At 42.1% G+C, this 21,363-nt stretch overlaps 1 long non-coding RNA gene across 1 annotated transcript in view; it reads right to left on the bottom strand.

The window, feature by feature from the left end:
• Positions 1–17,111, bottom strand: part of LOC145543019 (uncharacterized) — a 152,081-nt gene extending 134,970 nt beyond the window's left edge. Inside the window, exons 1-3 of the long non-coding RNA XR_014080358.1 lie at positions 16,934–17,111; positions 15,746–15,989; positions 13,028–13,165 (exon numbers count right to left, since the gene is read on the bottom strand). This is a non-coding gene — a long non-coding RNA (uncharacterized LOC145543019). The remainder of the gene's footprint in view (positions 1–13,027; positions 13,166–15,745; positions 15,990–16,933) is intronic.
• Between the last annotated feature and the right edge of the window lie 4,252 nt (positions 17,112–21,363).

Below are 21,363 nucleotides of genomic sequence, written 5' to 3' on the forward strand. Positions count from 1 at the left end.
ACATGTACTATGATTGTTAGCTTTTTAACTGTAAAATGATAAACATTTTCATATATTTTTATATTGTCTAATAAGTCAACTGTGTAACTATTACAGAAACCAAATTATGCACTTTATTTTTAAAACTAGCAAGAGGAAGCAGAGGTAAAACAACAAAACATTTAGCTGAAAAGTCAAAAAACCTATTTTTTAGATGTTTTAAAATTGCTTTTATGAACTCAGTGGATAGTGTATCCAAAGGTGAGTTCCATCTAGCTGTGAGTGTGGTGGATGGAATCTTGACACTCTGCTCTGCCCAGGAACAATTTGTGTGTTTGGCTCCTCAGACTACAGAGACTCCTCGGTAAAGAAAAAGGTCTATCAATATAGAATGGTTATTCGCTCTGCCTTTCATCCATCAGCCTTAACTTGATTGATCAGCTAGATCTTACAGAGAGATTTGATGAGGTTTGAGTGACGTTGTACATGGTTTGACTGAAACCATTGATTGTTACAGTCCCTAAATCATTGATACACACTTCCAGCCAATTTATTTAGATCAAATCATACGACTATCATTTGGCCTAGGATTGCATAAAAAAAAAGTCATCTTATATTTTTGAATAAAATATTTAAAGATCTTGCATTTTCTAGAAGGCTGAAGGAAAGAAATACTCAAAAGTAGGAAAATATGAATGGTAGTTGAATCTCAAAGATGATTAGAATCTCTAAGCCAAATATTTTAGAGCACTTCTTCTTTGCCACAGATTTCATCTCAAACACTCCTTTCTCTTCTAAAGGTTTGGGGAAATCACGATAACATCTTGTCTCACCTGGGGAACTCCCAACAACACCCCTGGAAAAGCTAGAAACTTTCCTTTTTCAGATAAGAATTGGGGGACTTGACTGGTGGAACAGTGGACAAGAATCTGCCTGCCAATGCAAGAGACATAGGTTCGATCCCGTCCGGGAGGATTCCACATGCCATGGAACAAATAAAGCCCATGTGCCACAACTACTGAGCCCTTATGCCGCAACTACTGAAGCCCATATGCCTAGAGCCTGTGCTCCGCAACAAGAGAAAACACTGCAATGACAAGCCCATGCACCACAATTAAGAGAAGCCCTTGCTCACCACAACTAGAGAAAGCCCGTGTGCAGCAATGAAGACCCAGTGTAATCAAAATAAACAATTTTTTTTTAAAAAAGGACTGGAGCATAGAGACCTTAGATAACCCACATCCATAGGGAGAGAGGCAGGTACCAACCTTGAGCTTCTGACAGATCCCATGGCCATGCTCATTCCCAAACACTATGTGCCCTCCCTGATCAATCAGGCACTTGACCTGGGATGGTGGTACTAGTGGTTTAGTCACTAAGTCGTGTCTGACTCTTTTGTGACCCCATAGACTGTAGACTGCCAGGCTCCTCTGTCCATGGGGTTTCCGTGCAAGAATTCTGGAGTGGGTTACCATTTCCTTCTCCAGATCCTGGGATAGGTCCCACCGCAAAGAGGCTCACAGGCTCATCCTCCTCCCATCCTTAGTACAAAACCTAAGGCTCAGGCATTGTTTTCCCCAGAATAACAATGGAATCTTTGTCTTAGAAGAACCTAGAAACCCCATGCTTCTACTTGAGAGCTCTTCAGATTCCAGGATTCCATCACATCTCACTACTTTAGTGCGCCATCACTCTGGTCCACCACCACCTTCCACCTGAATTAATACAATGACTTCCTGCAGGTCCCCCTACTCTGCACCCTCCTTTTTCCTCCCCTCAGTCTAATCTTAGCCAGACAGACTCTTTTAAAACCTAAGGCTTATTATGGCACCACAATGCTCAAAGCTCTCCAGGTTAGCCATCAAATCAAAACCACAGTGAAATACCACTTTACACCCTCTAGCACGGCTGTAAAGCAAAAGGAAAAAATAAACAGACAATAATACATGTCGGTCAGGATGTGGAGACATTGGAGCCTCATAGACTGCTCGTGGGAATGTAAAATGGTGCTACCACTTGGGAAGACAATCTGGCAGTTCCTCAAAAAGTTAAACATAAGACATGGCAACTTCCCTCCTAAGGGAGAAAAATTGATGAAACATATTCACAGCAAAACTTGCTCGTGAATGTTCCTAACAACCTTATTAAAAATGTCTAAAAAGTAGAAACAACACAAATGTCCATCCACTGACAAATGGGTAAATAAAAAGTGGTCTATACAGACAATGGAATATTATTCAATAATAAAAATAATGAGGTGTGCATGCAGACTACAACATTGATGAACCTTAAAAACATGATAAGTAAAAGAAGCTAGCCCCCAAAGATCACATATTATGGCTCCATTTATACAAAATGTACATCGAGTGCAGAGAGGGCTAGGGGGATGAGGAATGACCATTGGTGACTGTGGGATTTTTTGTTGAGGAGATGAACCTGATCTATTGATTAGAACAATTTCACAACTCTATGACATACTAAATTGTATGGAATGTGAACTATATCTCAATAAAGCTGCTATTTTTTATAACTTTCCAGGACCAAACAGAGAACCTGGCACATAGTAGGTGTTCAGTAAATATTATTTGAATGAATGCATGAATGGGAGTTTTTCATTTGTAAATCAAATTAATATCATGGAGTGAGCAAGCAGAGTTCAGACAAGAAACTTTGGTTTTGTCTTAATAAATCATTCCTTGAGAGGCCGTCACTGAAACCTCAAAATCTGGTCACTCCCCTTGGTCCAGTCTCCTCCAGCATTGTCCCATTCATGTCACATGAATTACCTGCTCTCCATGAGGACAGAGGCCATAGTTGCATCCTCACAATGCCCCCCACACCCCCGCACCAGCCACCGGCACAGATCCTGGTGCTGTCTATGAACATCTGTGAACTTAGTGCTTGTATGTGGACTAAGTCAGTATTTATTTACACCTGCTTCATGTCAGGCAATAAGTAGTAGATGTTATGGTGACTATAAAAAGGCTAACAGTTCTGAACTCACTTGTTATCATTAGCACATGTTACTTTTGCAATGCAAAAATAGTGTTTAAAAGCTTTTTAAAGTTCTAAATCCTGGTTTCTTTTGCATATTTGGAAGAAAACAAGTGATAACTAATTCAGAGGGTTTGCCATTGATATCTGATCACCACAGGTATGAACACAAGTAATTTGGATATGAGCCATGATATGCCAAGTGGCAGAAAGGAGTATATTTTATATGAATGCTCTTCCTGGTCTGATCCTTGGCTCAGCCACAAATCACTTGTGTGGGTTCAGGTGGGCTCCTTGGCTGCTCAAAGCCTCAGTTTCCTCATCTGTAACTTGGGGATCTTGACACTAGGCCTACTTCACAGGGCTGTTTTGAGGATAAAACAAGATAACCAACTTGTTATCAATACTGCTAATTATCAGTTGCAATATCAGCAGCAGCACAAAGAGGAAGAGGCGGTTTCTAGAGAGATCTGGGAAGGAGGTAACCCTTCATCTAGGGTTTCAGGAAGGTCTGATTGACACCATGGTCTAGGAGTCAGACAGCCCAGAGTTCTAACCCTGGAGTGACCACTCATCAACTTGGGGAACTGGAGCAACTTACTTCTCAGCAGACTCATTTTCTTTTACTTCTAAGTGGGAAAATTAAAAATCCCTACTTTTGGAGTTGTGACAAGAATTCAATGAAAAACTAGTATGTTGTATGTCTTTACATGGTGACCCTCCCATCGGTTGTGGCTGTTACTCAAATCCTGATTCTTAAGAGAAAACTGTGCCAAGCACTTTTCAAAATGGATGAAAAGATAAAGTGAAAAACAACCTCCTAACCAGAGAAAGGCACACACCTTACAACACCCATGAAAAACATTATTTTGCTTCCTAATAATAGTAGTTCACTGTGATCACATCCCACAACTATCTTCTAATGGTTATCACAGTTACTGAAGCCAAAGGTTTCCTTTCTGGAGCTGGTTGGAAATACCTTATAGAGAGCATTAGAAAGCTTCTCTAGCAATTGACAATCCCTGTGTTTCCCTACAATGGACTGTCAGAAACTCCACCACAACACTGATTATTAAGCAAATTGTAGTTTCCCATAAGAATGGTATCAAAGTTGGGAACAGTGTTCCTCTGTGTCCCGTCTCCACATGGCACTAAAGATGTGTTGTTCCAGAAGGACAGAAATCAGGCTCAGTACATCAGGACCCTGTCTTTGTCCTCATCTTAGTTGAAGGGCTTGGGTCCCCACTTGACCAACTTCTCATCTTTCATATTACATATTCCCATATTAACTAGATTATGAACTCCTCAGTTATTTCCATAATTCTCCAGTAGTGTGCATAAGAGATTCAAACAGCTTGAGAAAACACAGATTGCTGGGCATCACCCCACCACCTCTTACTCAGCAGATCCAGCATCAGTTCAGTTCAGTCACTCAGTCTTGTCCAACTCTTTGTGACCCCATGGACTGCAGCATGCCAGGCTTCCCTGTCCATCACCAGCTCCTGGAGCCTACTCAAACTCATGTCCATCGAATCAGTGATGCCATCTAACCATCTCATCCTCTGTTGTCCCCTTCTCCTCCTGCCTTCAATCTTTCCCAGCATCAGGGTCTTTTCCAATGAGTCGGTTCTTTGCATGGGGCACTAGAATTCACATTTCCATCAATTTCCAGGTGAAGTTATGCTGCTGGACTAGGAACATACTTAGAGAACCAGTTACCTATCCTAACACACAGCTACTTGGGGAAAAAAAAATTAAAGCTGCTTTTCTTTTTAAAAGAATTCTAATAGTAGTAGAGCCTTTCAGAGTAGTTCAATGTGCAGAGCTTGGGACATTTCTAAAGGGTGGACCTTTGGAGAGGCATTGAGTCAAGAGCTGATCAGTTGCAGCTGCTCTGATGAAATATCCTATAATCAGTGCTGGTCTCCGCAGACCTCCCTTAACACAAAGGGTTCCCAGGCCAGCTGCCTGCTCCCGGCTTCCTGGAGCAGAGCTGCAGCTGGTCCCACTTCCCTCTTCACAGAAGACCCACGGGTGTGATGAGGACCTGAGCCCGGCCTCCAGGGTGGACTTCCTTCCCACTTCCTCCCATCTCCTGATGTCAGGAATAAGTCTACTCTGACTTGAGAGCAACTGTTGGAGGTTTGGTTGCCATGGTAACTGATCTTCTATCCACGGAGTGGTAGAGGAACCCTAGTGTGTGATTCGAGGGATGGGCTACACCATTCCCATTTCCCCAAACAACAACAATTTTCACCACTAGCAACACCTTCTTTTGGATTAAGCACTTTTCCATTCAAAATCCCGTCTTACCATGCAAACAGTCCTCAGGAAGAGTAGGAATTCTTCAAATTGAGCCTGGTACTAGCCTCAGAGGAGAGATTGCCAGACCTCACCCACAAAGGCTGAGAGCAGCAACTTTGCCTTCCATACAATTGTACTGAAGTCTTGCATGAGGTACTCGCTGAGGGTGGAGAGGGGAGTGACTGTAATCACAACGAACTGAGGTTGGAATCAGTAGCTCTCAGTTGCTCAGTCGTGTCTGACTCTTTGCGACCTCATGGACTGTAGCCCATTCAGGCTTCTCTGTCCATGGACTTCTTTACCATCTGAGCCACTAGGGAAGCACCCCCTACAGATAGGGATGTTTTCAAAATTTTATGACCAAAAGCTGAGCTCTAGGGATGATCGCAAAACACCTTACCAGTCTGCCTGTCATGAGACTATGGAGAAATGAAGAAATACCCTTTGTGATTACAACCCTACTTAACAGAACGATTTGTCGATGTTTCAGGACAGTTGTACCTTCATGGTTTGTATTTTATTTATTTTGCTATCATCTATTTTAAGATCTTGAGTCAGGTTTTACATAAAAGAACTAGAGCCAGGATGTTTGGGAAATTAACAGATGATATTTAGCAAACATTTTGACGGGTCATAAAGAAACATCTGCAGTGAGCCTGGGACTAGGAGCCTGTGATGAGGGAAGGAGGCCCCTTTCCAGCAGCTGCATTAGGTTACAGGGTTGAGCTGAGCTGAGAGTTCAGAGCTGATGACCATGCAATTCAATGAGTCCTCAGCAGGGGGCACCCTTTTGCAGGAAACTCGGTCTTTTTTTTATAGCTTGGCTCCCCAGCATCAGACCTTACAGATAATTGACATTTTGATTTCTCTAACCCTCTGCTTATGCCTCCAGAGCAGACACTCCCCTCTAGGAAGCTTCCTCCCAGAGCTTATGAAAATGGACATTTTGATAGGAGGTGGCTCTTGTGCTGAGGACTAAAAGCAAAATCTGAAGAAGAAAGATAGTCAATGAAATTAAATAGATTATGAGGAAAGTTAAATATATACTCACAAAAGTTTAAAGAAGGTCTCACCTGATTTTCCTGACTGACCCAAAGAGCACAAGGAATTTCTAGACTGTCTCATGAAGGTTTGAGTTAGTAATACACAGGAGTATCAGTGTAAAACTGGCCTCCTGGTATTTCATTTCTCAAGGGTCAATTGTGTTACTTGACAGACAGCCTATGCCTGTCTGCTCATCCATGTTCTCCCAGCAGTGATAGTCATAATAAACAATCCACTCATTAGCTAACACAATCAGCCCTGTTTTAGACAATCCCAAGATGTCTTGGACTCAAATAATTCAGAAGTAGACATAGTGTTCTTCCCTCAAAACCAGGCTCCAGTATTGCCAGCCATAACAATTTAAACATTTTGAATAACCTATTTCTTTGTCGTTTGAATAAAATTAGTCCATTTAGTTCATTACACTCACACTTCACAGTTCTGTAGACACATTTGGGCAATATTCTCATTTTAAACTTGTTATGGATTTTGTAATTTGATAAGTGCTTTTTCATTTCTCCTTTAAAGATTTTCTTGCTGGAGTTATTGTCTAGCAAGATTTCACTGTTCACATTGGCACTCTTCTCAGTCACATCTAAAAAGCCTATTCATTCTAGAAGTTGTAAGTCATAAGCAGTAGCTGAGGCAGATGTCCTAAGACAGAGGGGTAAACCAAGGCACTGTGAAGTTAATAACTTGCCAGAAAATACCTACTGGCAAGTAGCCCAATCTGGATTCAGGCCAAGAGGTATGCAGCTGAAGTTCAAGTACTTAACCCTCGTGCTATATAATCTGTTAATAAGGAAGAGTCCTTGGTTGTATACAAACTCAGCTAGTAAATGGCTCTTTTAACTAAATGTGATGATTTATATAAGATATCTAGTCCTAGCCCTGGTTTATAACAGATGCTCAATAAAAATTGGGGGTGGAGGTGGAGGAGATATGTATGCATGTATATTGATCCTCAGTATTCATATACTGAAGTAGTTGAAAGTGCTAGATTAAACAGAAGTAGAATAGCTCTGGTTTTTCAATCAAAGTCTGGGTAGACTTACACAACCAACTTAATCACACCAAACTCAGTTTCCCCACCTGTGGATAACACTCAAGTCTACCTCCTAGAGTTGCAACCAGGATAAATGAAAGAAAGCATGTGAGAACTTAGGAAAGTGCCTGGCACAGGAGAAAAGGTTGCAATTTTTCCTTTCAGTTTCATTTAGATTCAGTTTTATTTAAGGATTTTATCAGTCTATAGTTTTATATAAGAGCAAATATTTACTCAAATGTAAATGAGGCCAATCAAGGAGCAAGTTCAAGTCTTTCTGGAGAGAAACAGAAGCACTTGGTCATCAGTATTGACTGCGGGTTTTTAAAGGAAATAAGATGAAGAGCACTATTAGAAATCAGCTATGGACTGAAATTTGGCAAGGTTTACAGAGCTTCAAGTTCAATACTCCTCGGTAGCCAATACTCTTTAATGTGTGCAAGAGAAAGCTGGAGACTGCCCTTAACAGGCCCAGAGGATAAAGAAAGCAGAGAAAAGCCCAGACGAGCCATGCTGAGCAGCACAGAGAGGAAAGGAGGTCTCCTCCCCCCTCCCACAGCCCTCTCCTGGGCCCAGCTCATCCTCTCACGGCTCCTCATTTCATTCCCACTTCCCCTGACCCAACTCTTCCCCACCACCCTCCTGGAGCAGCTGTTGGCTGGTGAAAGAGCATTCGAGCTGCCTTTGCTGCCCAGGGGCTGTGACATGAGCTGGATGGCCTCAGTGAGGGACCAGGGGTGGGGGACAAGGGGTGAGTGACCAGGGGTGATGAAGGTCCGAGGTGTAGAAAGAGATTTCCCTCAAACCACCATAGATGCGTAAGGGCCATGGGCACCTTTGCTGAATGGTCATCTTTGCTATAAAGAAAGGAAAACAATATTCAGTCCTAAATGCTGTATTTGAGACCACTGTGTGACTCATGATTGGTAATTCAGTATCAGTCTAGGGCAGTGTTTTACCAGTGGTCACATGCTTTGCTGGGAAGTAGCTCTTGCACAATGTCTTCCTGAGAATCTCATAAGCAACTTTTAAGATGACATTTTAATGTTGCTATTTCTTCTCTATCTCTCGACATTTTCCTTCTCACACAAAACTGATGACAATCATGTAAGTCCAAAATACATGAAGAAAAAGAAACAGTGCAAGAGATCCTGGTGCCAGTAGGAGTTAGATGTAGTGAAAAACAACAGAATCCCCTAATAACCCATACCCAACCCTAGAGACTCTGCTCTATGATAGATATCCCCACATTTGTGCATCTCAGGGGCCCCCAAAGGACAGTTGGGGAACTTTTACTAAACACAGTAGGAAATAAATTCCAAAGAGACTTCACGAGATAAATTATTTGTTCATTCACATTATTTTGAGCTCTTATTACGTGCCCAACACCAAGAACTACAGAGAAGAAAGAGGCACACTTCTTGCCTTTAAGGAACTCGTGGTCTGGTCGAGGGGAAAAGCCAAGAAATCCAGCCTTCCACGAGGTGACAAGCCCAATAATGGAAGCACAGTAAGGGGATCTGGGTACCAGAGGGGAGCTCAGAGAGGGGAACATAACTTAGCTGAGCTGACCAAAAGGAAGGCTTTGCAAGGCATCTGACCCTTAAACCTAGTGAGCTAGAGTAGGAAGCGAGGGCAGGAGTGTGACGCTAGGCATCAGGAACTCAACCAAAGCATGAATTACATGCGGCAGTTGGAAACTGCAAGAAGCAGAGCTTATTTGTGGACCATGAGAGATGACTCTAGACAGACAGGCAAGAGCCGAGGTGTGGAGAGTCCTGTGGGCCAGGCTAAACAATGAGTTGTATCCTCCAGGCAGAAGGAAACTGCTCAGGTATAAATCTGAGACTAAGCTAAGTCAGATTTGAATCTTAGAAAAATCATTCTGGTAGGAGTAGAGGAGCTCACTGTCAAGGGTTGGTCCATGGGAAGACTATGACCTGGACTCATTCCACATGTCCTTTCCAAAAGTGAGTGCTCACTTCACATTAAGCAGAAGTTCTGACAGTCCAAGCTGGGAGGAGCCCACAGTTCTAACCCTGACCCTCCCATCTATGATGCATTCACTAAGCAGGGCAACAAATTATCTGCAGCTCCACCCACTAAGAACGGGAGTCCGTTTCCCACACCTTGTGATTCACTTTGACCCACAGAATGTGGCAGAAGTGACGTAGTGTGACATCAAGCCCAGGCCTCAAGAGATCTTGCAGCTTCCACTTTGCATCCTCTGGGGTGACCACTCTTGCCATATAAGGAAGTCCAGACTAGCCCCCTTGAGACTCAGAGACCCAAGTGGAGAGAGAGGCCCCAATATCAAGCCATTCCCACAATTCCCTCACTTATGAATGCGACCATCCCCAGCCAGCCAGTCTTCAACCAACCTACCAACCAACTATAGCCACACAGATGGCCCCAGGTAAGACATGCAGAGGAACCATCCAGCCAATCCCAGTGCAAATTACAAAGCCAAATTCACGGCTGTTGTTTTACACTACCATGTTAGTTACACAGCAACAGAGAGCTGGGCCTCCTCCGTACCATAATTCCCGAACACTGGCATTGCCACAACTGGCTGTCCAGAGCTTGACTGAATTAATACTGTCTGGAGGGTAAATATACTCCATATGCTTTGTAGAGAAAGGGTTTCTGCTGGGATTGTCTGAGTATCCTCCCCTCCAGAGTGCCAATTAGTGCACTTGACTTTCTCTAACTTATATCTAACTATAAATGCACTGCCCTGATTGATGGAGCATCAATATTCATTAATAATTCGTGGTATGGTCAGTCTTTTTCACATGTAATCACAACTTTAAATCTGGAGCAATGCTCCTATAGCTAGCTGGAAAAGCAACTTTTCCTTCATATTCTGACTTAAAAAAACAAAAACAAAAACAGTTATCTTAGTCCCTTAGAACAGGATTTTGGGAAAGGATGTGAAAAAGTCAAAATTGGCCAGAGATGACTTTTTTCTCCTCAGGGCAGGATACCCTTCTGCAGAATGTAGCTTTCATGTGAACAGCCCCTACCATGGGCTCAGGCAAGGAGAAGATGGAATGACTGGGATTCACGGCACTCGGATTCCATATGGTGGGATGGGGGAGGGGCACTGGAGTGGGCACTTGAAACCATATTGATGTTATGAAATTCACAGCATCTAGATTCCTGCATGTACATCAAAAGGGAAAGAGCCTTGTTGCCACAAACTTGAACTTATGTTGAACCTGCAGGACTACCAGGCCTCATCTTTGTTCCATAAATCTAAAGTTACATTTCTATCTCTCAGCTGTCACCACATCATACCAAAACAGCTAGGCAGATTTTTACCAAATTTAGAGGATATATTTGGGATGTCCGAATTTGGGGGGAAAAGTACGCCCTGGGATTTGCAAGCATGAAAGTTACTTCAGGAAGCCCCCAATGACTTGGGGAGGCTCATTTTAGCTGCAGAGAAAACCAAGACATGAAAGACGCTCATAACCACAGATCGGAGGCAGGGTGAGGAATCAAAAGGCTTGAGCCAGAAAAAAATGAAACCGTTTCAAATGTGAGCCTAAACTCAGACTCATTAAGGGCTTCCACTGCAGACATCCACTTCTCAAGAAGCTCCATTCATAATGTCCTCCAGGGTGAGGAGCTGCAGAGATTTATCTCTTTAGCAAAAGCCCTCAATCAAGATCCTTCCTAGCAACACAGGGGAGGCCAACGAGTATCCTAAGCACAGCCGGGCAGTGCCCTGAGGAGACAGAGTCAAAGCTGAGCTCAGACCTAAGAGATAATGTCTTGGGTTCTTTGAGGTAAGACTTGTCACCACAATAGGGTAGTTCAAGCTTTCCCTGTGACCAAGCACAAGTTGTTCCATGTAAACAGTTCTGTCAGAAACCTGCCGGGAACCCTCCAAAAATCACTTGCATGTTTCCATTGCAGTATTGTCTGTATATTTGCACATATGCTCCCAGAGGCATTTAATAAACAGTAGTTGCATGAGGGAAGGAAGGAAGGGAAGAATGTTGTCTGAGATGTGAGAGGTAGAAAAGTGAAATGAAGCATCGAACAGACCCTTTGCAGGAAGTCAACCTTGTTAGCCTGGCTTTCGATTGAATGGCGTGTTTAGTTTCATTACCCAATAGAACGTTGAAATTTTTCAAACTATGTTTAAAAATCTAAAACAAAACTGGGGCTGCAAAAGGCCAAGATTATACTGCTTCCATAATACTTTTCCTAAGAACTGTTTACCTCATGTTTAATATTGGCACTACCACTGTTCCTACAATGAATTGACGAAACAGTTCAATACACCTCATTTAGAACTATTATGGGGCATTTCATCAAAGATCTGGTTATGAATGTCTCCAAAGAAAGGATCAATGAGGTTTTTATTATGGTTGGGACAGATTTCTTTAGGGAAAAAAAAAAAACACATAAATCCTTATAAAATGAAGGTGATGGGAATAAAGCATGACCTGGGCAAAGGACATGTTCTGTTTGATTCCATTGAAAGTAAACATAATTTTTAATTTTACCATAGTCTATTCCCCCATATATTATCCATGTAATTGTTTTTGTTTCAAAACCTACTTGATGGCAGTTTTACAAGCAGCATGGATAGACTATTCTCGGGAGTTTGTGCCTGGGGATTGCCTTAAAGAGAAAACTGCTTTATAATTAGCACATTTGGTGTATTAGCAGCAAAGCACCCCTTGGAGGGCAAACAAGCCTGCAGTTCACCAAACCCCTCACTCTCAGAAGAGCCAGGCTCTGGTGACTCCCACATCCCTAGAATTGGGTCAAGGTTCTCTAACGTTGCGGTCTTAAAGAGCCTGTGAAACATCATACATCATTTATTTATGTATCTTCTTTATGCAAAACACATTCACTTAGCCTTAGTGTGATTCTATTTAGTCCCAGACAGTTGTGTAATTTGATAAGAAAAACATTTCTAAGTGGCTTTACTATTTTTCCTTAGTTTGTACCTATCAAGTCAATAATTTAAAGCACGCGGAATAAAACTTTCAAAAATGTTCTGTTTTACATCATTTCCCTGATTTCACTCAGCTTTATTACTAAGCTCTTATACTTTCTGTCCTTTATAAAATCTCAGAAACATGTTAACACAACAGCTTGAGAAAAGCAAATACTGTTTTCCTGTAGTGTCAGTCAAGATTCTTTGGGTGCAAGGCAAAGGACCAGACTCTGGCTAGTGTAAGTCAAGAACAGATGGTAGGGAATGAGACTAGGGCAGCTCAGGGTGAGGGAGGGCTGAAGAGTGTCTCAGGCAGTGATGGAGGGCTCCCCACTAGAGCCTCAGCCTGGCTCCACCAACCTTTAGTCTCTCAGGATAGGGAATCTGATTGGCCCAGCAGGATCTAGAATCTCTACCCTTGAACCAATCAGATATGGTCAGGGACTGGGGAGGAAACCACTATGAGCTGAGCAGCCCCCTTTCCTTATGGCCACTACACTGCAAACTTAAACCTTGTAATTATCTCTCAAGTGACTTAGGTTGTATTATATCTGCCAGTGGTAAGTGCTTATTTTTCAGAATATGCTCAACAATAATGATACCTGGTATCTGTGCTGAGTTTTATAGTTTTCAAACACTTGGTATACGTTATTAATAGCACATTATTATTAATAGTAAAAAGCTGTCATTTTAACACTTACAAACGTTCTTATGGTAAATTTCCACTTAAGGTGTGCTAGCAATGTGTAAGGCTGGTGCTAAACACTTGTCACAGATTACCTCTAATCTTCACTGAGAACCAGCAGGTATGTATTCTTATCAAGTTTGTCAGATCATTTCTGGAATAAGACAGGATATAAACAAAATAAAATAATAAATACAAAACCAAGGTGATATCTCACATATGGACATATCTGACCCTCCCAAAACCATGATGAACTCATAATTATTCACACTGCACAGACAGCCAAGGCCCAGAGAGTGTCTGCCCTGTACCTCTAAACCTATAAATGGTAGAATTTGCTTCTCCTAACTGCCTGGCCCAGTGCTCTTTACAATATTGGGCCAACAGAACTTGAATGAATTTATTGATAGCACTGTTTCTAGAACTTTGTCTATCCTAGACAAACTCAGATAAAGTACATAGGATCAGGAGTAATTAGAGATAAATCCTTGCTGAGTTGAGTTTGTTTTGTTTGTTTCTTTTCTTTGACAGAGATGGAGGGTGAAATGAATGAATGAAAGTGTGGTCTAAGCTGCCATAATCAAGAGACTCAAAAGTTAAGTGACTTAGTTTCTCTTGCACCTGGAGTGAGCAGGCCAGGAAAAGCAGGGCAGTGCTACTATCCTTCACCTGTGGCATCTATTCATCACCATTACCAGCCAGTGAGAAAGAGGAAAAGGGAAGTTCAGGGCAAGCGGCTTTTGCTTTAAGACCTAGAATTCCTACATTCTCACTTCAGTTTACCTTCTGGTTGGCCCAACTTTAGACACATGGTCGTACTTACTGCAAGGGAGGATGGAAAAGAGATTCTCTAACTGTTGAGGCAAATGCCCACCTAAAACTTAGAGGAGTGCTGTTATTGGAAGGCGGGAGGGGAAAGCAGAAACCAGGGAGAAATTAGCCATTTCGGACACAAGAAGTATTTTTACATCTTCTTTCTTTAAGCGATCAAAATTTGAAAAACATTACCCATAATCAAGGGCAGATCTAGGTTTTCTGGAGCCTGAAGCTTATACAAACTGAAAGGAAGTGATGTGCAGAGCTCTTTTTCAAGAAAAATAATACAAAAATATCTAACTTTTGGAAACATTACAAAAACATGTGATCTTAGGAACATACTGCTTGCCGCTCCCAGGGCCCTCCAGGGTCTGTTCAAGCAAGAGGCCTAGAAGCCTAAGCCTCATTAGTGGCAGGGTAAACCAGTCGTGCCTATAACAGCTGCATTCTCCAGTTCCTTGTCCCCGTAAACTCTGAACACATAAAAGCTATGACTTTGTATCTGAAATAAACGACTGAGTCAATGATGGAGACAGTCAGTGTGGTTTTTATAGTAGCCAGTTCAGTCGGCCTGAAGCCTGGCAGCCCAGCTGGTGGGTGAGAGGCCTTTAGTGAGCTCTACTGACCAGTTAGCTCTGGCAGCCATAAACAGACGTGGTGGAACAGTGACTCATAAAGCAAACGGACGTGTTTGTTTGTTGTGTTGGGGTTGAAATGGAAGAGCTGGGTCCCATCTCTGAGCATCCTGACTAGCACTGTGGCCTCGACAGCATGGAGCAGTATCCTCTGCCTGCCTCGGGCCCCAGACCCCAGCAGAGCTAGGTCCTGCTCAGGCTTCTTACTCTGGAGGAAAGATTCTGGGGGAATCTTACTAAAATGTGCTCTCACCTGCTTCATCTTATGGGCTTGAGCTGGAAGATAAATGAGCTATTGTTAAGATGGTCACTTAACTATTTGCCCAGAGGGAAACCACAAAGTATGACAAGTACAGTTTTCCTAAAAGTGTACCATGAATGGGGAAGAGAAAGCTGTTTGGAGGTGTCCACTCCTCCTGGAAGGCCTGCTTCTCCATTGGATATTTCCAAATGAGCACAGTTCTCCTCAGCACAGCTTAAATATTCATTCATTCATTCATCCATTCATTCGAGGAACATTTATTTCCTACTTGCTCTATGCAGGTGGGCCTGAGGATACAGGAATGGATAAGGGAAGGATGCTGACATCGACAGTGCACACACACACACATACACACACACAATGCAGGGTGAGAAGGGCTGTGCCAGCATTAGAGCCCATGGGAACACAAGCATAATCCTGAACTAGAAGGGAGGTGAAGGAACTCCACAGTGGAGGATGAGAGGACATTAGATATTAGTCAGCACGGAGATTATTTCTCTCCTGGGCTCTCCAGGCTGGGGTGACCTCTCCCTTTTCAGAGCACTGGGTACATACGCACCAGAGACATCCCCCTGCATAGCACATAGCATCAAACTTCTCTCTCCCACTGGAATATAAACTGGATGATGATAGAATGGAATACAAAAAGTAAGCCTCTGAAAAGGACACTGGTATCTATTAAGCATTCGTTTTAAGTTAGGCAGTTTATATAATTCTGTTTCATTTAAATTATATTTTTAGAAACTCAATGAGGAAGATAATATTCCCATTTTGTAGGTAAGAAAACTGAGGCTAAAAAAGAAAAAAGAAAGTTTGTCTAGGTTCACACACCAGGATCTGAGCCTCTGACTGCAAAACCAAGAGACTTTGTAGATACTAGACTTACTCATTTTTCTTTTACTTCACAATATATAGAACACTTCATTAGTATTTGTGAATAAGGGAATCTTTCTGCTGAAACATCAGCCTCATGGGGCCTTTCTCCTTGGACTTTGTTTAGATTAATGATAAAGAAACTTACCACAACCTGGTTTCCTCCATATAGACATCCATCGGTTTGGGACGAACATGTATCGGTTTGGGATGAACATGTAGAACACGAACTACTGTAGCAACAGGCATTAAATAATGATCCCTTGGTAACAACTTTGACCTTAGCCATATTTTGAAAGGAAGTTTGACAATTAAACACTCCAGAATGTCGTGTCAACACATTGCCAATCCCAAGTCTTCTACAGGTAAACCTGTACTCTGAACTTTCAGTTCTTAGAAGGAAAGAAACCAAAAAAAAAAAAAAAGAAGAAGAAGAAGAAAAAAACAAGGCCATGATTATTGGAAGTGTTGTTTTTCCCCCACATAAACTGATTTGTCTGTTGACTGGCAGCTGGGTGATTTAGTTTGGCTACTTGTGGTCATACCAAAAGCAAATTTGCTTTTTACCAAATCCTATTATATACCTTATTGCTGGAGCATGGGAAAATATTACCTCATATTTCCTATTTGGTGTTCTTAGAGGATATCTATCTTCCTTTCTAAGCAAAAGTAACTAGATATGACTTTTAGTTAGTATTAATATTCTTGTCACTAAGTTCCGTTATGGAAATCATATACAATGGATTATTGAGAATAAAATAAACCTGGGCTGTAACCCATGTGATGTATAGTGTTCCCAGCACTGATGTTGGGCCAGCACAACCACTCTCTGCTGCTTTAGGATTTTGTGTCTGTGCACAATCAGCCAGCAGTCTGTCTTCTGAGGCTCTTTCTAAACTCTTATCTCAGCCAACTTTGCATTAAATATTTGAAATTACTTATCGTAAGAGTCAAGTTTTAGTGGCATCTCACTCATTTAAAAAATAAAAATCCTTTGTACTCTCTAAGAGGAATATTCAAGACCCTACAAATGATACAATAGAAAGCAAAAGTAAACTGAGAAATTGTTCTCAGAAAATAATATATATATATACATGGAGATATGGGCCCCTAATAGTAGACCAGAAATAGCAAGGTGATTCAAAGCAGCCAGCTGGGAAGAGAGAACAGATACCCCAGTAATAATGTAGCAGGGAAAATCAAGTAATTATTTCCTATCAATTCATTTCAATATAAATAGAACATTTTAAATCTAACTAATATACTTCAGTCTTTGCTCAGATTTCATGAAGAACAGAATCAGCCCTTTTTTCCAGGCATGGACATTATTATTTACCTTCTTTAATGAACCCAGAATCACAGAGTTCATGTAGCTGCGCAAACCAACATTATAGCTGTGACCCTGAGGCCAAGAGAAGCAAAATGATATGCCCATGTTCACACCCTTGGAGAAGCCAGGATGAGAAGCCAGTTCCTCTAGACCAAGTGTCCCAGCCTCAGCACTGTGAACATTCTAGACCAAGAATTCTTTGTTGTGGGGGCTTTGTTGTATCTTGCTATCTATTGGACAACCTATTATGTATGAATGAACTAACTCCAAACTGTGAACTGTCTCTGTTCTACATTATTGTATCAATGTGTTTGCATTATTGATATCAATGATATCAATATTATCAGTATCTCTGATCTCTAGCCTTGATGCTGGTAGCAATGGTCTCCCCAGTTGTGACAACCAAAAATGTCTCCAGGTTTTGCTAAATCTCTTCAGCCAACATCACTCCAGTGAAGATCCGCTGCTCTAAACCTACCTTGATATGCCTAATTGATTCCTCAGCCCAAAACCAGTCCCAGATAGGCCCAAGCTCGCTTTAGGAGGGTCTGTTTCTTACAAGTCCATGTTTTTCTTGGGAGGAATTGTGGTATGATAGAAAGAACACATAGGATTGAGTACTCAGCAAAATTTAGGTTTACATTCTGGCTTTGCCACCCACTTGGACAATGTTTTTAATTTCTTTGCCCCTACCCTGCCATTTCTTCAGTCATAAATGAGAATGACAATGCCTATATCCACAGCTAAGTATTAAACAAGCAGCCTGTGAAAACCATGACTCATTGCCTTGCACCCAAGAAAGTACACTAATGTTAACTCCCTCCTACTTTGATCCCTCCCACTAATCATGGTACCAAAACCAGTAGAAAGGAGGAAGCCTTTACCGATATAGGTGCTGCCACACAAATCTTAAAGACTCAGGGCTGCAAAATCTAGTACCTTGAGAAATTTTGTAACCAAGCTTTGGCAGGAAATCTCAAGCCTGAGCAGAGAATAGAGTTTATCTGAATTCTAGCTGTTGGTGAAACTAAATCAAGAGAAGGGCACCCAAATAGCTGGGATCTAACTGGGGGCCCCAGGGCAGAAACACATATGCAGGTAAGATTCAAGTCTTGAGTGAGAAGCCTAGTAAATGAGCTCTGAGAGAGCTCATCAAGGTTGGGAAGGAGATCAGGGGTCAAGGGATTTTCCCCATATTATAGAGATCTTAGTTTTCTGGCGAAATCTTCCCAAAATGTAAAATTTCTTCCTTCTGGAAGCCTTTGGCAGTGTTAAAAGTTCAAAATATGCTGAAAACATAAGTTCCAATTATCTCCCATGGAAAAATATCTGGTAAAACTTTACCACACATGGCAAGACAATATGCTTCTCAAAACAACCTTTCTGAACTAGAATTAACATTTAGTTAAAATTTACTATTCTAAAATTTTCATTTTGCCCAAGATAAACTACCTTATTAACTACTGAACAATGCTCATCTCTTTCTGAGCCTACTGTTTATGAATGAACTGATTCTAAGCTCCAAACCATCTCGATTATAATGAACTGACTGCAAACTCTGAACTATATTTTACTTCTCTTTACAGTATCAATCAAAAACATGTGAAAATGGAAAATAGAGATAAATCAAGGTAAACTTCTTTATTTCCAGTCTTTTCTCTTTTAAATTTTAACATTCTATTCTAATAGAATTAGAATTCTTTGTTGTTGAAGATATCTATAGCAGCTTTTTCTGTACTAGTACCACCATCGGCCTTCCCAGGTAGGCCAGTGGTAAAGAATCTGCCTGCCAATGCAGGAGACAAAAGAAATGCGGGTTTAGTCCCTGGGTCAGGAAGATCCTCCAGGGGAGGAAATGGCAACCCACTCCAGTATTCTTGCCTGGACAATCCCATGGGCAGAGGAGCCTGGCAGGCTACTCGTCATGTCGCAAAGAGTCAGACAGGACTGAGCACACTTCCACCACCACTATCAGCAACACCACATCAATAACAAAAACCTGGAAACAACCTATATACCTGTTATGGATTGAGTTGCATTTCCCTGAAAAGACACACTGAAGTCCTAACCCCTGGTACCTTGAAATATGACCTTATTTAGAAATAGGGTCTTTGCAGATGTAGTTAAGATGGGGCCTTAATCCAATATGACTGCTTTCTTTATTAAAAAGGAATGTTTGGAAGCACACACAGATAGGCATGAGGGAAGACTATGCAAATAGACATAAGGAGTATGCCACGTGAAGAGGCAAGACCAAAATAAGCTCTACAAGCCAAGAAATGCCAAAGATTGCCAGCAAACCACCAGAAGCTAGGAAGAAACAAGGACGGATTCTCCCACTGGTTTCAGAGGGAGCATAGTCTGACTGACAGCTTGATTTTGGACTTCTAGCCTCCAGAACTGTGAGATAATAAGTTTTCTAAGCCACCCAGTTTGTGGTATTTTGTTATGGCCACCCTAAGAAGCTAACACAAAGCCTAACAAGAGAGGAATGTTTAACTTTATGTTAAACAAACAATTTATGCTACATCAAATCCGGGAAATAGTTTACAACCGCTAAAAATGATGATTTAGAATGATTTAATTGGTCAATATTATAACATAAGGAATAACTACTGTAAGTATTGAAAGACATATTATAAATGGTTTACACTCTGAATGTATAAAATATCTCTGTTACTGGGACAATGCAGTGCAAATGTTAAACTTGTGTATTTATATATCCCACTTTAAATCATGTCTGCTTGCAACCTTTTACTTCTTGGGCTAACCCAGTAGGGTGATTATCCCAGGGAGGATACGTTTCCAAGTAGCATGGGGTGGAGGGGTGTAGTAAGAAAAAAAGAGGCTGTGGATTAACTTCAAGCCTCAGAACCACCTTTTTATTTAATGAGACATTGATCTTGACAGCCAGACTTGGATGAAGGAGATGCGGTGTCTAAATGCTCTTATTAAAATGTCAAAAGTGTGGCCTTGCCAAATAGACCATAGTTTTATATGAGGAAGGTTCCCACCCCACAGGAAGAGGAGGGGAAGCTTGTTGGATGTGGAGGGGAGACTGAAGGGACAAGAGCTTTGGCCCTACCTCATATGTGGACTCTTGGGAGGGATTTGGCCCGTGCCAAACCAGAGGCTACTTCATCAGTAGACTCTGGAGTACAGCACAGGTTGTGAGAGAGGGCTTTCCCGAGTCATCCTGGAGTCCATGTGGCTTGACTAAGACCAGGAGTTTCTTTGTGTCTCAGAGGTCAGACACAGATGTTAGCAGCTGAGACCTAGCCTGGGGGCCCACCAGGCGAAACACAAAACAGAAGGACTAGCCCCCTGGCCAGAGCCAGCATGGTGGCACAGATTCAAGGGGCCTGCAGCACCTGCAGTCAAGGCAAAGGACACAAGTTCCTAGTGGAGACCTCCAGCCTTACCCACACCGACCAGAGGCTAATCTAGCCATGGGTCTCAACCTCAGCTACTTGCCAACACTCACTATGAGCTGGTCCCACCCAGGTGGTTGCCTTCACAGGAAGCCAACTAACCAACAATTTTAAAACAGGGACAGATAAGGATCCCAAGGGAATCTCTACAAGATTCCAGGACCCCTATCTCCTTCTGCCTCCAGTCATATGCCCAGATCCCTCTGAAAGAAGGAGGGTCAGGGCAGGCCTGAGCAGAGCCTGTTTTATCTAAGGCATCTGAGCACTCAAAAAGACGATTTAAATGATTGCACCAGACTAAACTTATCAGCTAGCAAAAATCTAGCTTTTCACTTTTTTCTTTTCCTGCTACCAGAACACAAATTGGGGATCCATGAGGTAGATCAAACTAGCCTTATGCCCCAAAGAAAAAGCTAAATATTTTGCATATCTGAGTGTATTATGAGAAAACTTGTGACCCTACTATATAGCTATGTTCAGTTCAGTTCAGTCGCTCAGTTGTGTCCGACTCTTTGCGACCCTGTGAATCGCAGCACGCCAGGCCTCCCTGTCCATCACCAACTCCCGGAGTCTACTCAAACCCATGTCTATCGAGTCGGTGATGCCATCCAGCCATCTCATCCTCTGTCGTCCCCTTCTCCTCCTGCCTCCAATCCTTCCCAGCATTAGGGTCTTTTCCAATGAGTCAACTCTTTGCATGAGGTGGCCAAAGGATTGGAGTTTCAGCTTCAACATCAGTCCTTCCAATGAACACCCAGGACTGATCTCCTTTAGGATGGATGGGTTGGATCTCCTTGCAGTCCAACGGACTCTCAAGAGTCTTCTCCAATACCACAGTTCAAAAGCATCAATTCTTTGGTGCTCAGCTTTCTTCACCGTCCAACGCTCACATCCATACATGACCACTGGAAAAACCATACCCTTGACTAGATGGACCTTTTTTGGCAAAGTAATGTCTCTGCTTTTAAATATGCTATCTAGGTTGGTCATAACTTTCCTTCCAAG

This window comes from Giraffa tippelskirchi, chromosome 3, assembly GCF_054371585.1.
Source record: "Giraffa tippelskirchi isolate mGirTip1 chromosome 3, T2T-mGirTip1v1.2.pri, whole genome shotgun sequence".
Classification (NCBI taxonomy): domain Eukaryota; kingdom Metazoa; phylum Chordata; class Mammalia; order Artiodactyla; family Giraffidae; genus Giraffa; species Giraffa tippelskirchi.